At 49.0% G+C, this 19470-nt stretch overlaps 1 long non-coding RNA gene across 1 annotated transcript in view; it reads left to right on the forward strand.

Moving 5' to 3' along the window:
* Positions 1-19470, forward strand: part of LOC149363892 (uncharacterized) — a 208235-nt gene that overhangs the window by 46826 nt on the left and 141939 nt on the right. The window lies entirely within an intron of this gene.

Below are 19470 nucleotides of genomic sequence, written 5' to 3' on the forward strand. Positions count from 1 at the left end.
GGAAGTTGATGAAGACGACGACCTGCAGTGCACAACGCGAGGGAGTGCAAGTCTAGAGGACAACAACAAGTTAAACAAGTGATTGGCTGCGGCGACACAGTGCTCTCGCGCAGTGGCCAGCGAAGCTGATCTGTACGCGCCGGCGCGGGTTCGTACCGAGTCGCGGCTATATTTTATTCCTGCAGGTCTAGCTGGGTCTAGACAAACAGACAAACAATCTGTGCTTCTCGTGTACCCTTCTCGTCCTTGTTTGTATGTGCGCAGTACCCTCTGTTCATCACGACTGACCGACTCGCCCAACAACGCACTCTCTGAGACCAAGGTTATCACACTAAATATTACGCGTATATATTATAGATTTCGTTTCGTTTATGCGGCTTAACGTCCCAAAGCGACTCAGGCTATGAGGGACGCCGTAGTGAAGGGCTCGAGATAATTTCGAACGACATTTATGATTCTCGTTTTGCGGCGTTGGCCGACCGGGGGCTCCAGATTATTTCGACCACCTCTGGGTTCCTCAACGTGCACTGACATCGCACAATACAGTATGGGTCTCCCGAATTTCGCCTCCATCGAAATGCGACCGCCGCGGCCGGGACCGAACCCACGTCTTTCGGCTCAGCAGCCGAGCGCCATAACCTCTGGGCCACATCGGCGGCTCTTATTATTATAGGAGAGGTAAAAGTGACCGTCACAACGCTCTGTGAACGGTTGCGCGGGGCATGTAGCGGACGGTTCACCTCTTGAATATACCATAGAGCAGCGCGCGTGCGTACCTGGCTCTGAACACGGATCCTTTTCCGTCCTTATCGCGCGCACACTGTACGCACTGCAGCGGCGGGCCTCGCGCGGTTCACTCACGCGCCACTCGATGGGAGTCGCACATGTATGCAGGGCGTCAGTATTGATATATGAACTGCCGTCAAGCGCCTTTCTTGACGCTCCGCTATCCCGCGCTAAGCCACAGCGCTTCCGCGTCTTTTCGGTGCCACTGCCTGTATACGCTTCCGTTTACGCGACACTCTGCGGCGAGGAAAAGAGAGAGGAGGAGGAGGGAGAGAAGGGTGGAAGAGAGGAAGACAAAGAGCGTTGGCCACGCGAGGCTTTGTGCGGCCCACACAAAGGGGCACCGTTTTGTGCGCAAGCTGTGGACCGACCACGCGTGCATATACGGAACAAGCAGCTGACTCCTCCATGCGAGTCACCTTAGATTCACGCACGCGCGTCTTCGTGCATATATTCATGCGTGTTGGTTTATGGCTGTGCCTGTACGTAGTATGCTGGAGGCAGTGCAAGCACACACGTGGGTGAGCGAAAAAATAGCTCGAGTCGGCTGCTCGGCAGACAAAAAGGGCGCTGACACCCATATAGATATGGGTGTCTATATGGGGCTGCATATGTATAAGATCACGTATGTTCCTATATGCGTATAGGAGAACATACACGTGGCGGCTGGACTGGCAGCTGTAACCCCTATGACACACGACTGAAGACCGGCTATTGACGACGTCCGAATAGCTTGTGTCAGTTCTTAACCCGTAGAAAATGAAAAGGGGGGGGGGGGGGGGGGGGGGGGGGGAGAGGGGTAGTCAATGTGAGGAAGAGAGTGGTAAGACGGTGGGTGACATCCGGTTACCGCCGCCCACTTAGTTCGCAGGTCCCATTACATGCACTGAGCGAGCTCCTTCGAATATAGCCCAATACATTTAGAATTACAGTTCTAAATCTCCGGCGCAGTTGTTGAGCACAAGGTATAGCGGTATATGCGGTCTCACTGTGATCATCAGCTGTTTCTATGCACGCCACTAGCCCTACGTGTTTTGGATACTGGCTAGGTTATAAAAGACTTCCAGCGCTTAAAGGCACGGACCGAGAGGAGAACGAAGCACCCGGAGGCTCTGTGCTTTCTTTACTTTTTGTCTTTCGGTGTCGTTGTGCCGCATGCACTCCAAGTGCTACGATGCGAAACGAATTATAGCCTGGCGAAGTATACGGTTCTCAAGTATATAGACTTTACCTTTCTTTATTTACTTAAGATTCTTTTTGCTTTATTTCCCCTTGTCGTTGTCTTTCCATATCCTTGAATACACTTTTTATGATTTAGTTTTCATTTCATGAGCAGCACATACAGGGCACACAGAAAAGAGCAAATAAACACAGGTGGTGGGGATGGTGGTGAATACCTTTATTGGTCGTTACAATGGGTTGGGACTAATTAATTTCTCGGCCTGAGCGATATTCTGTGCAGCCGAGCCCAAACTGAGTAGCAAGGCCTGGCACTGTTCGTTTGTGAGAGCATTCTCTTGGAAGTGCATTGTATCATGTGTTGCAGATTAGAGCAGTTGTGCTGCATATATATACAGCACTCGTCGGTTAGGGAGGGGTAGATTATATTTTGTAAGCTATAGGGCGAGGAGGGTGTTGGTTTCAAGTTGTTGCCTGTAAGCTTCTTCCGATTTACGCAGAGCGTGTTCGGCCAAAGGAAATTTGCTTTTCCCGAGTTTGTTGTGCTATATACGTCATTTCATTGTATGTACAGATAGACGTTCCGTGCCCCCTTGATTCCTCTGTCCGCGGTGCTCAGTGTGCCGAAGCTGGAGCCGCGGCTTGAGCCCCTTCCTTGGCTGGGACACATGTCGCAGCAATCCGTTCACTCTGCTTTTCACTTCCATTGTGACCTGTCCTTGAACGGTGTGTCTATGAGCGATAGCCTCTACCATCGCACGCTAATCTGTTTTTGCTTTATCCCCATTCAGTGCGTGCATGTGAAAACAATGACGCGCACTTCTGTTTGCTGTTGTGAATTTTGGACTTTATGACTAAGCTGTGTTACAATCGTTGCTTCGCCATAAGTTGTTACCGCAGGAAAAATAAAATCATCCGCATCTTATAGGATGTACCTAACTCTCGGGGATCCCTGATAAGGTATTACAGAAGAACGGCAGATTGGGCGAGTTATTAACAATTCATGATAGTACAGCAGCGCAAACGAACAATCAACACCGTTGTGTTGTCCCTTCTCCTACTCTGTCCTGTTCGTTTGCGTTGTTGAACTATCATGAAAGTTATTACATGAGCTCGAGGAGGGGGAGGAGTGAATGGTCAGTAAATACAAAATTAGTGCTGAACATGAAATTCAACACAAAATAATCCAGAATAAATAATGTCAGCTTGATTTTTACTGAGTGTCACTGCTGGCAGTGGTAGGAAAAAGTGTATCAACATTCGCAACGCTAGGAAAATCGAATAGTGCGGAATTAATATTAAAAAAAAAACGATGTTATTACATCAACATCACCGTTTAGCTAAACTGATCACGCCCAATAACACCACAGTTGCATTTTTTTTCCTTTGATTTCTGCCCTACCAAGATCGCAGAACGTAGGTACATGATGCGTAAGTCAAGTCTCGCGCTTTGCGATGCCGCATGGCTTGCTAACGTGAGATGTGTGACAACTGTGCATGCATACATGGTGCATGTCCCCTGAAGCAAACGAATTAGCGTACCGCAGAGCCAAAAAGTTTCTCCTAAGTAGCAAGAAGTGCAACCGTCTATGCGAGTTTCTTACATACACCACAGGAATGCCGGGAAGTTGGAACTGTGTATTTGACTTATGCTGAATTCCAATGGCAGATCGAGACCGCTCCGTCGGATCGCGTACGGAGCGCGTCGGAGCGCGTAGATTTGCCACCTCCCAGTCATGCGATTGGAATGCCAGTGATCCCTCGGGAGCGCGACGCCAGCGCCGCAGCGGCGACCGCGGAAACTAGGCGCGCCGCCGGAGCGGACGCCCTGCTAGCTTCGTGTTCGAGTGCGACAGGAGTTGCGCGAGGCGCGATCTCCGCGTTGACAGACGCCGTCTCGGCGAAACAAAAAGGAGGTAGTACGAAGGCCGTAATGTAAAACCAAAACGAAAGCGTATGTAAAGGATGGTCCACTCTCCGTGAACACGCGAGTATGCGGCCGCGGTCTTCGGAGAGCCGGTGAGCCTGTCCCTACCGTTCACGAAAGAAGTGGCGGACGACGCGCAGGCAAGTTGCTCGCTGCTCGATTTTCCAGCCTTGCGACTGCGAGACGCAAGCCGCTGAACCAATCAGCGAGACAGTCGAGCTTTCGGCAACGACGCCGCCCGCGGACACGCCGAGCGACTAACTGCGCTGCCCCCCGGCCAACGTTTCTCCCTGGCTGCCGTAGTCGTCGCTAAGCCTAACTGTTTTTCATCGATGCCGCAGCTGAGGGCGCTTCGGAATTGGCCAGCGCTGTAGTAAAGGTGCTACTCGCGTCACCGTTTTACTGTGTTCCTCGTCTCATAATAAAATAAAGACATGATCGATTTCTGCGACGCCTCCAACAGCGGAGCTAGCAGACAGCAGGCCAGCCGCACTGGGCATCAGGAAGAAATTTGCTTGTATCGCAGTTATCACTTCTGCCAGCAACTCGGTATTGGCCAACGATCCTCAAAAATGATTCATTTTTTACATTCCTCTACTCCAGGGCTTGTTATGAACGCGAACAAAGAATATTAGCGCATTTTTCTGACGCCGGCGGCAGGCATATACAGGCCGGCAGCTTCACACTCGCTGTCCGTTTCAGACGAATCTTCACTGCTGGGCTCTGAGCTTTCAGTGCCCGAGTCGGAACTGTCACTTCCATGAAGCAAAATTAGTGCCGCACGGCTCGAACCAAGATCATTGCCGTCCACTGTTGACTGGAAAGTGCCCGTCTGTCCCGGCTCGCCCGGCTCACCACGTAGCGACGACAGGAACGAAGCGGCTGCTGCCGGTCGCGACAGGAAGCAGACGCGGCGGAAAAGAAAACGTCACGCGAGGTTCCGGTCAAATCCGCCGATTTCGGCAGATCAAGAATCGCTGCTCCACGGAGCGATCCGGGATTTACTCCTGATCCCGATCTGCCATTGGAACATACAACTCGCGCTCCCATTTTACCATTGGAATACGACTGATCCAAACCGAGCAGAAAAACTTGATCCCGATCTGCCATTGGAATTCACCATTAGCCGAAAACATGGATTCGGCTTCAAGAATATAGTTGCGACGCAATGCTCGTCACTGTATGCAGATTGATTATTTCAACGGGATGCTTCTCACTTTTCGATAAATTTATTGCAATGCGCGTATAACAGATGCGCATGAAAACAAGCAACTATACCGTCTGGACGTTAGCCTTGAGAACAGTTGCATTCTTGCAAGTGAATCCTTGTGCCAAGTACAGGACCCACACTTCCCGGCATTCCCGCTGTGAACGAACGACCGCAACGCTTTTTTTTTTTTTGTCTCTAAAGGCCGGCTAAAACAGTGATCTACCGCGTGAACAGCTCATCACTCCATATCTTGTTTCTAACAACATGTCCGACACTGTGCCTATATAGGCTACCGACAAAGGGACAGATCAAGAAAGCGGGCACGTTCAACCTTCGTGCCAGGTCCCTTTGTTCGCACTTTGTCGCTCGCTCGCATGTGTAGCAGACGACACACAACGAGTGTGCATGTGTGTACCCGTTTTCGTTTTCTTGTTCGTCTGCTTTTTGCGTCCCTCGCAGAACAATGGCGACCTGTGCTCTGTCGTCTGGTCGTCCGTCCCGGATGATGTCCGCGCCGAACCTTTTGAGTCGCGCGAGTGAAAGGGGGCGCCGAAGAAATAAAAGAGCGGCAAGAAAGACCGTGGCCCGCGGGGCGGAAGAAAGGACCGCCTCGTCGCAGAGAAAAAGGGAGCGGGAAAGCAAACGCGCCGTACAAAAGCAGAACGACATGGCGTCCGCAGAGCGTGCTGCACAGGCGCTGCCGGCTTAGTGTACCGCATTCCACCGCTCATAAGGCGCCCTTCTTTCTCCCGTGGCTGCTCACGTGCGGAGCGGTAAGCAAGTAAAGTAACCTTGTGCTTTAAAACACGCAGTCTGTTGGGCCCACCGATCTGCGTGAACTTACTGCGGGGTCTCAATTGTTCTGTTCGCCACTGTGTGTATTACAGGTCTGTCGTATTCACAAGTAAATCAGAGCCGTATCCAATACATGGGAGATGGTTAGTTCAAGTGCCATCACCTCTTAATCGTTACCTGCGGTCGTTGCATTCATGGCTCTGCCAAATCTTCTCACGTAAGCGTTTGTTCCCCTTGGGTAATATTGCAAGTGGCTGCTTCAATAGGAGCGATATGGCGAGATCACCGACGGCGTTTAAAGACCCCAGTGTGCCGCAAAGCATTGGCTTATTGATGGGCGCGTTCCGTATGCCCCAATCGAAGTCATGCGGCATGACATAATAACGCAACACCGAAATAATGGTCGAATATCACACCGCGTTTACCACGGCTCAGTAGCTGAACTGATTTTTCTGCCGCTTCCTGACGCAATTTCCACACCACAGGGGTCGATAACTCATGCTTACGCCTATAGCCTTGTGACGCTTACAGTGTACTGTCGAAGAAAAGATGCAAGATGAATGAGTCGGTTTAGATTCGTTTTATAAAGCACAGCGAAACAACAACGACGCACGAACATCTAAACACAGCGCTTGTTCTGCGGATTTTTCTTTTTTTTTTCTCGAAGTCCATCGTTGTGGTATTCCGTGTACCATTATGAACACCTGCAGCGTACTGACTATCGCCACATCCAAGTAGACATGTCGTCTTCCATATTATAGAAGTTCGAGATTGTTGGCACATCTGTCTAGTACACCCGTGAATAGTTACCCCTCCTCGCAGCTTTAGTCAGCTAAAAATGAACCATCTGTGTAGTATTAGCTGATCGCATCCCCCACCCATCGAGTTGTTAAAAACGAGAGCTCCTTAAGATGCGGAAAATGCGGCACCCGCGCTCCCCCCTTTCAAAGGCTGCGTCAGCGAGCGAGGCAATTACGGCCGAGGTTGCAGCCGCCGCTGGTGGCAGCGGCGGCGCGACGCCCTTTGTGCCGCTGCCAGCGCTCGCACAATGGCGCGCCGCCGCCGCTGGCTGTGTGACACGCACTCCTCGCGCGGCCGCGACACGCACGCACGCACCAACACCGACGCACTAACGCACGAAAGTGTCTGTGCGCGGCGCTTTACCCGCGGCGTCTGCGTTCTCGCCCCGCCATTGGCCGAGGCCGGCGGCACGTGGAGGGCAGCCATTGGCCGAGACCGCTGGCTGCAGGGACGCGGCCATGTGGAACCTGCGAGGACGGCCCCGCCACCGGACGATGCTGCGGGGTTGAAGACGAAAATAAAAAGAAAAAGACACTGCACTGAGAGAAGCCGCAGTCGAGGCTCGGCCGGCGTGACTCATTTGTGCGCGCAAGGGTGCGGGACCGGAGAAAGAGGTTGGGGGGAGCGAACGACAGAATGGCGTGGCGTGAGGCCATTGAGGCTGCATCTCTCTCCTTTTTTGCCATTCGTCGGCTGCCAAATGCGGGAACGGCTCGCGTTGGCTGCGGCTAGCACACACGCACACCACGCTGTATGCGAGGTGCACAGAAGACACACCTCGAGGAATAATAGGAACCCGAACTCTCTCAAGACGTATATCCTGGTAGGCTTGGAGGATTGCGTTACTTTCCTGGAGCACTCTTCCGCAACTTCTGCTACGGATCCACGGTGTACGTAGGTAGTGCATGAAAAGTCCGGGAAGACTGCTGTTGCCTCCGCACAGGTTTACACTCTTTCCTATAGCAAACAATTTTAAAGCGACCACCTTTCTGTGGAATTTGCTTAGCGTGCACAAGCCCGAGCGTGCTGCTCGAGTTTCTGATACCTGTCATTTTCTTGGTGCGGGGTCAACGGCCCCGAGCAGTGGTTGTGCTGCCCCCTATAAAACTGCCACCATGGCAGAGATAAACAATATTCCTGCAGTAAACGCGTGCAGTAAAGACGTGCACCTTTCTAAACGTGCACGTCTTTCCCTGATTTGGCGATAGGTAGGAACCTTATTATCCACGCCATGCCCAGACAGTGAAATTAAGCCCGGTGCGTTGATGGTAGATGTATGATGATTGACCAACAAACACATGTGGTTGAGTTAGCCAGTCAGCGGTTCTCCGGACCTGGATGCTCATGTTCTGCCTGTTATTGCACTGTGATCCGCAATCATAGGTTTTTACTATTAATTTCTGATGGTTCTGCGTGCCACCGAACAAGGATGGTCCCTGCACCACATTCCACCATCGCCACTGCAAGTTCATCATGGACTGTCACACTGTCACATTTTTTAACGGCAGAAGCCAAGTCACTGAAACTATGTGGAAAGCAGCGGGCAGTGTTTCTGATTTTCGGGGTGTTTATCTGAGAAGAAAATTAATAGCCTTAATCAATAGTAAAGGTAGATGATCCCTAACCCGTCTCGCTGCCCTTGTCTTCACAATAGGCTAGGGTATAGCTGCGGCGTGCACCAGTTTGGAGCGTTTGCCTCTGAATGAACTGAAGGGGGTTGAGTGTATAGCTTTGGCTGTCAGTGCTTTGTCCCGGAGAAGGGGCAAAATCTGGTATTTTTCTTTTATAATGACCTTCAGAGGCATTCTATCGATTTTTTTTTTTTTCAGTAAAAATAGGTTCTATGGCTCTTTCTGCCAAAGTTGATTTTTTGTCCGGGTGCAGAATAGGCATTTGTTGTTGAGAAATTTGTATGCGAAAATTTTTCCCGGCATTCGATTGAAACTCGTGACGTCGACACAGAAAATGACTCCGTGATCACTATTTCGAAGGGAACGGCGGCGTAAGCTAGCCTCAGAGATCCGCACGATAAAACCTCTCTTGACGCACCGCACTTTGCTTGTGAAGACGGCTGTGAACGGCCGGTGAAAACGGCGATGCCTGCATTTCATGATTAAAAAAAAAACTTTTTCTACCTTATAGCAGCTTCGTTTTCAGTGAGGGTATATTGTCATTGTAGTTAGAACGCGGAATATATAATCCAGCGGCCATTTCGATTACTGTCGTGCGCTGGAGGGATTGCTTTGCCTGCAAGCTTTTGAAAGCGCATGTATTTGGACGCGTTGTAGGAAAAAGTTGTTTATCTACAGCCCCGAGGGTAAGTGCGTTTTTGAAATTCTAAAAGCTCATATGGATATTACCATACTTACGGTGGGCTACACGGTTTTCAATAAGTAAGAAGACTAACAGTAATAATCAAAAATTTAGCAACGCAGTAATAGTTAACCATCCTACTAATTGCACGTCTTAGCTGTATTCTTATGCCCTACATCATTGACAGAGCTATGCCGAAGAAAGCGCTATTCTAATTAAAAAAGACTATTTTTAAAAATTTCAGAACATTTTCGATGAAACATTAGCATGGAAGCATTTGTTTGACTCCTATTCCTCATTTTCAGTTCTATGTGCGCGATGCTGCTGCATTGGACTGGGCTGTAAATGACGCACACATATGCAATGCACTCGCGCGAACGTGTGAAGGTATGATCGGACACAAAAACAAACTGCGACCAGCCCGGGCCACATAAAGCTTAGCACTTAATTAGCTAGAGCACTGCAAGAGCGCGGTGGACACGAATTGAGTTTAACCGTAGCATGCGCGGACGTTCTGAGCTTGCTTAAAAACATTGTCCCTGTTGTTTTTAACGAGGCTGGAACTTATACAGCTACAGCAGCCTATCTCTCTCTCTCTCTCGCTCTGTACCCGACTTATAACTTAGACAGACCGGTTGGACTCTTACATAAGAATAACGACGCGGAGGTCTCCGTGAGGCACAAAATCCTTTATCCCTGGAATCCTCCGGCAAAGTCTCCTTGACCAGTACACATGTATAGTGGGCTTAAGTATAGAGGCGCACTCTAACAAGCTATGTATTGCGGGGCACGGTCTTTCCGTACAGCTCGGCACTGCGCTCCTATAGGTAAACCTTTCGCAGAAAAAAAAAAAAGTTGACAAAAACGTGAAAACGAAAGGCCTACGAAGAAAAAAAAGGGGTGGACATCCAGCAGTGGTATAAAGCCGCCATGCTCTCCCCTGCACTCCGATGATGTCGCAGCGCCGCCCACTAAAAGCACGAAGCAGGTACCGCGATGTATGTACGGAATCCCAGCAGCGGCGAGACGGTGACGTCGCAGTTGAGAAATCTCTGCGGGCTTAGCGAAATCCGCGTCGGCGTCGCCTAGAGGGAGCTCAAAGCAGCCCGAGCAGCGCACGGAAGCCCGCGGCGCAAGACAGACCCCGTCCACATTCCCGCTAAATCCGAGCCCTCCCTCATCCCCTCCAGCCTTCCTCAGCGCTGCTACCGGCGGGAAAGTTTCGGCTAAGCGCGTTGACTCAACAAGCCCCGCAGCAGCAGCAGCGCTCGCGGCGCTTCTGTCGTCGGGAGGGCCTTAGCGCTGTCGACGCCAAATCGCCAGCGCCGACGCGCCGGGGATTAGGCAGCGCCGCCCGACGTTCACCGCGCGACGGGCGTGGTGGACGCTCCCCGCGGAAAAGTCAGCTTAATTGCGCCGTCCGGGATTTTGGACGGAGAAGGATGGTGGCAGGGAAAGGGCTTCTTACGCAGCGGAAGCCGTGCACTGGGCTTGGGCTTCACCTGTGGACCGACGGCTCTGCCGTGTAGCCCAGTGCGCAGGGCGGGCCTGCTTACCCCATGCGTGCCCGGACAAGAGAGACGGAGAGCCTGCGCATGCGTAATGAGCGTCTGGTCGTCGTTGTTTTAGTGCCGCTGATTTTTTTTTTTGCCTTTTTGTTTTCTCCCTATCAAAGCTAAGCTCTGTAGTGAACATTGGCTGGCAGGGAATTCTGTAAACTGCAAATCAAATTGAATATCTTAAGTATATTAAGAACGCGTACGCGGAACTGCAGTGCTCAGCGTTTGGACACGAAGGCCTGTTGCATTCGTGCTGACTTTATAACAAGGCACAGGTGCAAATTATAATTTATTTTCTGTCTTGTACCACAGTGTATCGACCACACCACGTGATTCTCCGTATTGACACAAAGGGGAGGGGGGGATGAAGAAAAGGAAAAAAGTTTGACGAGTGCGTAAGGCAACCAGAAACCTTTTATGTATGGAAGTATTAATCATCGTGGCATTCCACAACTACTCACTCTCGCCGCTTGTGCAGGCCGCCTTTTTGGTCGCCTTTCTTGTAATATGCTAATGAGGTGAAGACATCTTCCGTGCTTGCCGTCTGGAAATCCCGCGCTGAGTCGATAAATGCTGGGACACAGTGTGTACGTACAAGGCAAAGATGCAGAATATAGATGTTTCATTATATAAAAGAAAAGGCGTATGCAGTAGTTGTCGCCCTGTAGGCAGGCACGCCGTGAGGGAACTGATGTAGGAGAGAGTGAAAGGAGGCAGAGAGAAACGGGCTATGTGTAGTTGAAAACTCCTGTTCAATTTCGACCATCCATACATTGAGACTACTGACGCATACCATAGTACAAAAGCTTTTTTGTATTTCGCCACCATCGAACTGTAGCAGCTGCGGCCGGGATTTCGTCATCAGTTCGTCATGCATCGTCATCAGTTCCTGCAAAAGCGAAGTAGATGGTCTCTTCTGGCGCCTATAGCGGTGCTCTCATTGTTGCTCTCTGTGTATTGTGAATTGACCACAGTGTCGTCCATTGTGTCCTGGCCAACAATCTGCTCAATTTGAATGGTTGTCAGAATCTCTCCAACTTCTTCGCCTCCAGGAGCCTCTGGCACCTGTCACTGCCAAGCAAAAGCAAGAAAATAAAAAAGCGTCCTCCAATTTAGTGGTATGCTGTAGGGACGCGTTCTTTTGCTATGTAAGGTACCGAAGCACCCCAGGTTTCATAACTTCGACGATTGGAAAATGTGTACTTTTAGGAGCTTGTCAAAAGGACTTGCGCGTCACCTAAAATGGGTTAGGGTGAACTCAGCATCTGCCCAAATCACCACTAAGTAAAAGTGCATTGCGTCTAAAATGCACCCATAAACTGAATTGCTTGCTCGTGTTTTGCAATATGGTTTGAACGAGAAAGTGGTAATTCTAGCGGCTGCAAACGCAGCGCTGTGCTTCGACCGGTCGCGGCTATGAGCGCCATACAATTGTTTGCGACAATGTTGATGAAATGCGTGCTTCAAAAACCTTTTCCAGCAGTTGTTAATGAATGAAACCGAGTAGGAAAGTGCTGAAGTTGGGGAATCGAACCATGGTCCCCCGGAGTGCGAGGCGAGAGACAGAGAGAAAAAAATTTGTGCCTCCCCCGTAACCGAGAGTAGGATAAGCATGAAATGCAGGACGATGCAGAAGCGTACGCGGACATGTCGAGACTCAGGCCTGACAAGAATGTGTATGCAGCGCGTTCGAAACTGTCTAAAGTGCGTAAAGGCGAAAGCGTTTTCCGCACCACTTTGCTTATGAGACACTGGTGACGTCACCACTGGATTACGTCACACATAATTGATGACGAAGTAATGACAAATTACTAATTGGTGACTAATTTCTGATTAATGACAAATACTAATTAACTGCTAATTAATGACGCTTAAGCTTCGCCTTTAGGAGTGGAACGCGGCAGCGTGTTGTAGCACTGCCAGGTCCACGGAACGCCACCACCCGTTCGGCGCGATGTCCATCGAACGCGACGCTTTTTGAGGAAAGGAAATGGCGCAGTAATTCTCTGTCATCTCGGTGGACACCCGAACCGCACTGTACAGGAACCACCCGTTCGGCGCGAAGCTACCGGCCCTTGTATGCCGGTCCTGTAGGAGGGCTTAGAGTGTCTCGTTAAATCTCGTTAAATCTCGTACGGTGCCCGGATGTTCTCGTTTCAGTGCCCGGATGAGTGGAATTCAGTGCCCGGATGTTGGCTCTCGGTCTCGGCGTGACGTCACCCCACTGCCGACAACGGGAGCTAAAAGCATTTCATGCTTTAAAAAATCGACCACTTGACTGTATGATATGAAAGCTAGACGGCAGGTAAAGCCTCTATTACACACTTTGCAAAGCTACCAAGGAATAAAGCACGGGGAAATGACAAGGACGAGAAATGTAGAAAACGGAAAACTACTTCCAACTCATCTGTAGAAACAAGCCATTTATTATGAGATATGTGATGGTTTGGTTTATGGGGTTTAACGTCCCAAAGCGACTAAGGCTATGAGAGACGCCGTAGTGGAGGGCTCCGGAAATTTCGACCACCTGGGGTTCTTTAACGTGCACTGACATCGCACAGTACACGGGCCTCTAGAATTTCTCCTCCAAAGAAATTCAACCGCCACGGCCGGGATCGAACCCGCGTCTTTCGGGACAGCAGCCGAGCACCATAGCCACTGAGCCACCTGTGAAACATTTGTGTTCGTGTTTAACCAGAGGAAATTTCTGTCTTAGAACACCTTTACAGTTTTACATTTAAGATAACACGGTTGCCGTATGTTATGGAAAATATGAATGTTGATGACCCCAGCCCTTTAACTCTGCCAAGTGATTTGTACATTGGGTGCAAGAGCAGATTTGGGATCGGCTGCGGAGAAGAAATAGCGTTGCGGAGTTCAATTACTGTGGTGCATTTCTGGTACTAAGTCCCTCAAAGAGCAAAAGTTGCTTCTATAGACTAACTGCTTTGCCACATACCGCTCGTCCCTCAAAGAGCAACCATTACCCCCATGGAGAGTAAATGCTCTGCCCCGTACCTTTAGTCCCCCAAAGACCAACCATTACCCCCACTGAGAGTAACAGCTCTCCCACGTACCGTTAGTCCCCCAAAGACCAACTATTACCCCCATTGAGAGTAACTGCTCTGCCACGTACCTTTAGTCCCCCAAAGACCAGCCATTACCTCCATGGAGAGTAACTGCTCTGCCACGTACCTTTAGTGCCCTAAAGACCAACCATTACCCCCATGGAGAGTAGCTGCTCTGCCACGTACCTTTAGTCCCCCAAAGACCAACCATTACCCCCATGGAGAGTAGCTGCTCTGCCACGTACCTTTAGTCCCCTAATGACCAACCATTACCCCCATGGAGAGTAGCTGCTCTGCCACGTACCTTTAGTCCCCCAAAGACCAACCATTACCCCCATTGAGAGTAACTGCTCTCCCACGTACCGTTAGTCCCCCAAAGACCAACCATTACCCTTATGGAGACTAACAGCTTTTCCATGTATCTTTAGTCCCTCAAAGAGCATTCATTACTCCCATAACGACTAATTGCAAAGGAACAATCTCCCTGTAGACTGTCAATTACAATTTTATCCTTTTTTACTTAAATGGATGCATTACCTGTCAACAACTAAGTGCGCACACAATGTGCATCCACCGACGGAGTCCACCTTGAGCAGTCAACATGCCCGACGTTTAGATGTGTAAAGGGAAGAAAACGTTGTGCTTGTGCGAATTAGAAGAACGACAATGTTCGTTGCGAAGCGTGAAGGCTAAAATGTTGACCCGACGGTGTATACGAGGGGGTACCCATAAGAAACCGGACTTATTTTTGTTTGAACTTATTTGTTCACATTTTAAGCACAGACCTTTAATCTCCTTCAAAGTATTCCCCATTTGTAATGATACGCTTGTCGAATCTTTCATTCCATTTTTCAAAACATTGTTTAAATTCATCTTTTGTGATGCTTAACAGTGCCTCCGTCGTTTTTTCTTCACCTCAGCAACATCAGCGAAACGCTTTCCATTCACCTATTTTTTCATTCTAGGAAACAAAGAAAGTAGCACGGGGCAAGGTCGGGAGAGTATGAGGGTTGAGGAATAGGGTTCATGCCATTTTTGGTCCAAAATTGTCGTAGAGACAGGGCTGTGTGAGCAGGGGCATTGCCGTGATGGAAGAACCAGTCACCCGACCGCCACAAATCTGGCCGCTTCCACCGCACACTGTTGCCCAATCTTTTCAAAACATCCAAGTAGAAAGCCTCGCTGTCTGACCCTGCGGAACAAATTCTCAATGAACGACTACTCTCACCTCGAAAAAACAAATCAGCATTGTTTTAAGGTTTGGTTTCACCAGACGAGTTTTCTTGAGGCGAGGTGAATTTGAAGTCTTCCATTGGCATGATTGTTGCTTTAATTCAGGATTCGATTCAGGAACAGTTGTGTTGTCCCCATAGCATCGTCCTTGTACGTCTTTCTTAATATTTCAAGAGTTTTCATTCAACTTTTTCCGAGCAAAAATCAGAATTTCACCGGCGCACGCTGTTCACGAAAATCAGCCATTGCAAAAACGACATTCACACAAAACAGTCTTCACTCTAAAACTCTGCCTAAACTAGTCTGACCTCCTTCAACGACGGCACTCGGGTTACTGACTCTGGAATGTTCGTTATATGCGCTTCTAGTGGCAAAACGCGGTACCACAGAAGCTTTGCCGACCAAAAAATTTAGTCCGGTTTCTTTTGGGTACCCCCTCGTACATAACGTTAATCTGGGTCGGCTGATACGACCCCTATGGTTGATGAAAACAGTGCGCTGTGTCTTGTCTACGAGCTATTTTTTTCATTGATCTGAAGGTGCGCGCGGTCCGCAAACGACGGAGTTTTAAGTGCTGTCACCCTTTGCTTTCAGGTGTTAGCGTATTAATCCGCATATAACATGACCTCGTTTTCTTTTTCGAAATTAGGAATTTAAAAGCTCTAGAGTCGACCTTTAGGGCCTGGTGCGTTTTTAAAAACAAAAACAGGCACTTGCCAGAAACCCCTGATGCAAACGAGTAAAAACTTATTCTTAGAAGATATAGTAAAAAATGATCATCCGTTGGGGCTCAGCGGTGCACTAAAGGTTGAGAACGCTGGCCCTGTCACTAAACGATTCTGCTCACGTGCATGCACTTATAGTGGTAAGTCGGCTTATTTTTGCGGAATTCTTACTTTGTTCTTGTTACTAAATTGTATAGGCATCCCTTAATGTATTCGGTTTAGGTCATATGCGGGTACTGTGATGTACTTTTGAATTGCTTGGGGGTTACGATCGATTTTCACTTTGCAACCGAAAATCTAGAAAAAAATTCTTTATGTCTAACACTGCACGTAGACGCTCAAAAGATCCCGGGCCTGCCCCACACACCATGCTATATATGACCAGCACGTGATTAAGCAGGAAGCACTTTCGTGCTTCCCTCAAAGTTCTTCGTTTCTTTTTAGAGTGGGGGGTCCTACTACGAAGAGAAGCGTGCAGCATGCATGAACTGAACATTTAATGTTTCTTCTTGTTGTATTTAATTGCTTCAAAAGCTGCAAAATTCAGGCGAAAACAAAAAAAAAATTTCGTCAGCCGCATTTTGCCTGCTTTTATTTTCGTGATATGCATATTCACTTCTCTTGTTTTCAGAAAATTATCCGCATTCATTCACAGTATTTGAGCGCACATAGGCCTTCCTGGCCTCTGCGTGTGTATATATTTACTCCGACTACAAGAACACTCAGCGTAGCAGCCGCCATTTGGAACACTCTGAAGCAACACGCGCCAGTTTTTAATTCGCCCAAAATTTCGTTTTAGACCAGTTACGATAAAGTACACTGGAGGCGCAGAAATCAGGAAAAAGTAAGCTTTTAACCGAGAACTAAGGACCCTAGACATGGCCACTATCTTGGTTCTCTCTGTTTTCTATATATGCTTGTCGGCAGCTTTCAACAGAATAATGTACAGTCACGCTCAAATCTACAGTTATACGCTTCAGCGCATGCATGAATAGCCAGAGCGAATGACCATTATCCTTTTAGCGGTTTAGCGATTGATTTGATGCGTCACTATTCATGACAACGACAGTGATACCCGTGAACAAAAGCATCTTTAGCACAGTGATGCGAGCCATATACACCTCCGTGGTGACGCAAATGAGCCATAAGTGCTACTGATACGCTTAAGTTCCCGTCTCTAATTACATCTGCACTGAAAAGCAAACACGCTAATAATAACGCGACACCTTCAATCGATTCCGATTTCACTGTTTCGGCAATCCCCAGCGCTCAGTACACGTGACGAAACTTCATTCCGTATGCGTACAGGTTCGCTGTTCCCAAGATGGCAATCGATTCTTTGCTGGTCGTTATAAGGAGCCATCACCAAAGAGCCTCTAAGGCGGATCTCAAGAATCAGACACGCGACAGTGCAAAACACTGCAGCGTCCTGTCCATACATATTGACAGAAATCTTCATGCGTTCACCCGCCGCCATATTTAGTACCTCGCTGACAGCAGGAACCATGAGGCGACTTATCTCTGTCTGTGGAGCCACCGCCGTTTGCCCGCCACCACAAACGGCCGTCCGCGTTTAAACGAACAAAACCAACAACAATAACAAAAAGGCTCATACAAAAGTCGTTTTTTGCGAACACACAAAGAGAAGCAGCTCAGCTCACGCAATCCTGAACGTACACACACACGCCACATCGTTCAAGCTATAGCACACTGCCATGCGCCGAGCGACGCAAACGGACGGGGATTCTCGACGAAGCCTCGCGATGTTGTCTATGCGCTCGAAGGAAGCTTCCGTAGCAACGCACGAAAAGTAAAAAAAAAAAGACTAAAACGAAGGAAAAGGGGCAGGGGAGAGAGAAGGGTGGGCAGCAGGAGCACGTTCGGCTGGGCCGGGCGCTCTGTCGGCGACGGCGGAGCCGTCGATTTCGACACTTCCTGCGTCGCGGCTCGCAAATTGGTTCTCCGCCGTTATCGGCCACCTCCGTCTTCACCCTCCCTCGCGTATAGATGGGGGCCGTTGCGGCAATAGCGTCGTCGCCATTGCCGAATGATGGCCCCTCCCCATCTCTCCTCGCATGCAGGGTCCTCGTGCCGCACCTGCTCCATCTCCATGTAAAGCCCATTTGGACAAACCATTAGCGGCGGCGGCGCAGGAGGCGACCGGCTCACTCAGTGAGGTATACTATACTGCGCGGCGCCCCAGCCGAGCGGAATCGGCAGCAGCACCCGTTGCTTTGCTGGCTTTTTGCGCGCTGAAGCCGTGAATACGGAGGCGCGTCTTATCTCGTCGCGTCGCACTATGGACGCCGTTGGTGCTGCGTGGGCTGCGCGTTCATATGTATATGGAGGCGCGCACGCCATATATACACACACGAGTGCGCTGATGTCGCTGACCGCCACCGCGCTTGCGCTGTTGGCCGTTGCGGTGACCCCGCTGCGTGGTGCGGTGGCAGTTGTTGCGTGTAGATAAAGGAATAGATTGTTTATGTGCGCTGCTGTGTGTAGTGCAAAGTGCGTGCGAATGCGGATGGCTCGGGGGCGTTGTACAACATGTCCAACATTCTTGAACAGAAATTTTGGATATTGAGAAACTGTACGGCACTGTTATGGAAATACTGAAGGTAATGGTCCATTCTTCCAATGTGTAACAAGATCTTCCTTTTCAATTGTTTCCGTCGCTCGCATCGAGCAGTTAGGACTGCCATAGAAAGCCAATGGGGAATACTTTTCACGATATCAAAGACGTTAATCGCAAAAAAATGCACGCCTGTTGATGGAAGATGTGCGGATATACTGATTATCTTACAATGGATGTAGAAATTGCGTTCATAAACTCTCTCCCGTTCAAAAATGTGTTTGTCCAGAATTGTTATGTACGCGTTTGGAAGGAAATCCCCGTGTTAACCCGACTCTAAATAATTCAAGCTCGGATGATTCAAAATTTCGGTTAATTCGAACAATGATAAATTTTCCGGATGTGTTCAATGTATTATTCAGTTGAGATCAGAACTTTGGTTCGTTTAAGCTCAGTGAACGAAAAACACAACCTCTCCTATACCCGAGTAACACTTTTTGACGAGTTGGTTCATGATCTTCGGAAAACAACTTTGCGCTTAACGGACGAATACAGAAGGAGAACATATGCGCCTTTTGGGTCGCGCATGTCTTCCCTCTGTCTTCGTCTGTTAAGCGCACAGTTGTTTTTGAAAGATCTACTGTACCTTTTTTTATTGAAAGAAGCGAAGTCCGAAGGGACTATATTCTTAAAGCGCTGAATAATAGAATTGAAGTTTAAACCCCCACAGACTACACCAATAATAAAAACATGTAACTAGTGCAGAAAATTGTCGATACTTGTCGATAATTGTCGAAATTGTCGATATCTGTCGAGACGGACCATGGGGCAGCGCTACAGAAGTGTTCGCTGTTTTCGTTTGATTAAAGAAAAAAATACAAGACCATTGCCTGAACGGCGATCGACGGAGAGGGAACTTGGAGGGACAGTGAATGAGTAAAATGATAGCAAAACGTGGGAACAGAAAGAGAGAAGGAAATGCTATTTACAGACTATGTACGAAACGTATATTCAAAACACGTTCAGCCAGTTTTTAACCGCTATAGCTCGCGGAGGTTGTCCAAATAATTCACGATAAACGCTACAATTCATGGCGGTCGTTTACGTCGTCCAAATCTCGTCCTATCTTCCATGGCGTATACGGTCGACCAGGGACAAAAGATACGGGACGATAGCGCAACGAGCCAGGTTTCCGGTAGTCTACGTAATTCGGTGCAGGAATGAAGGGCTGCGTTAAAAATAAAAATAAAACATCGCTTTCGTTACGTGCAAAAGCATCGCGTCACTATAAACAGCGCT

Source organism: Amblyomma mixtum, chromosome 2, assembly GCF_055824585.1.
Source record: "Amblyomma mixtum isolate Tamu chromosome 2, ASM5582458v1, whole genome shotgun sequence".
NCBI classification, from domain to species: domain Eukaryota; kingdom Metazoa; phylum Arthropoda; class Arachnida; order Ixodida; family Ixodidae; genus Amblyomma; species Amblyomma mixtum.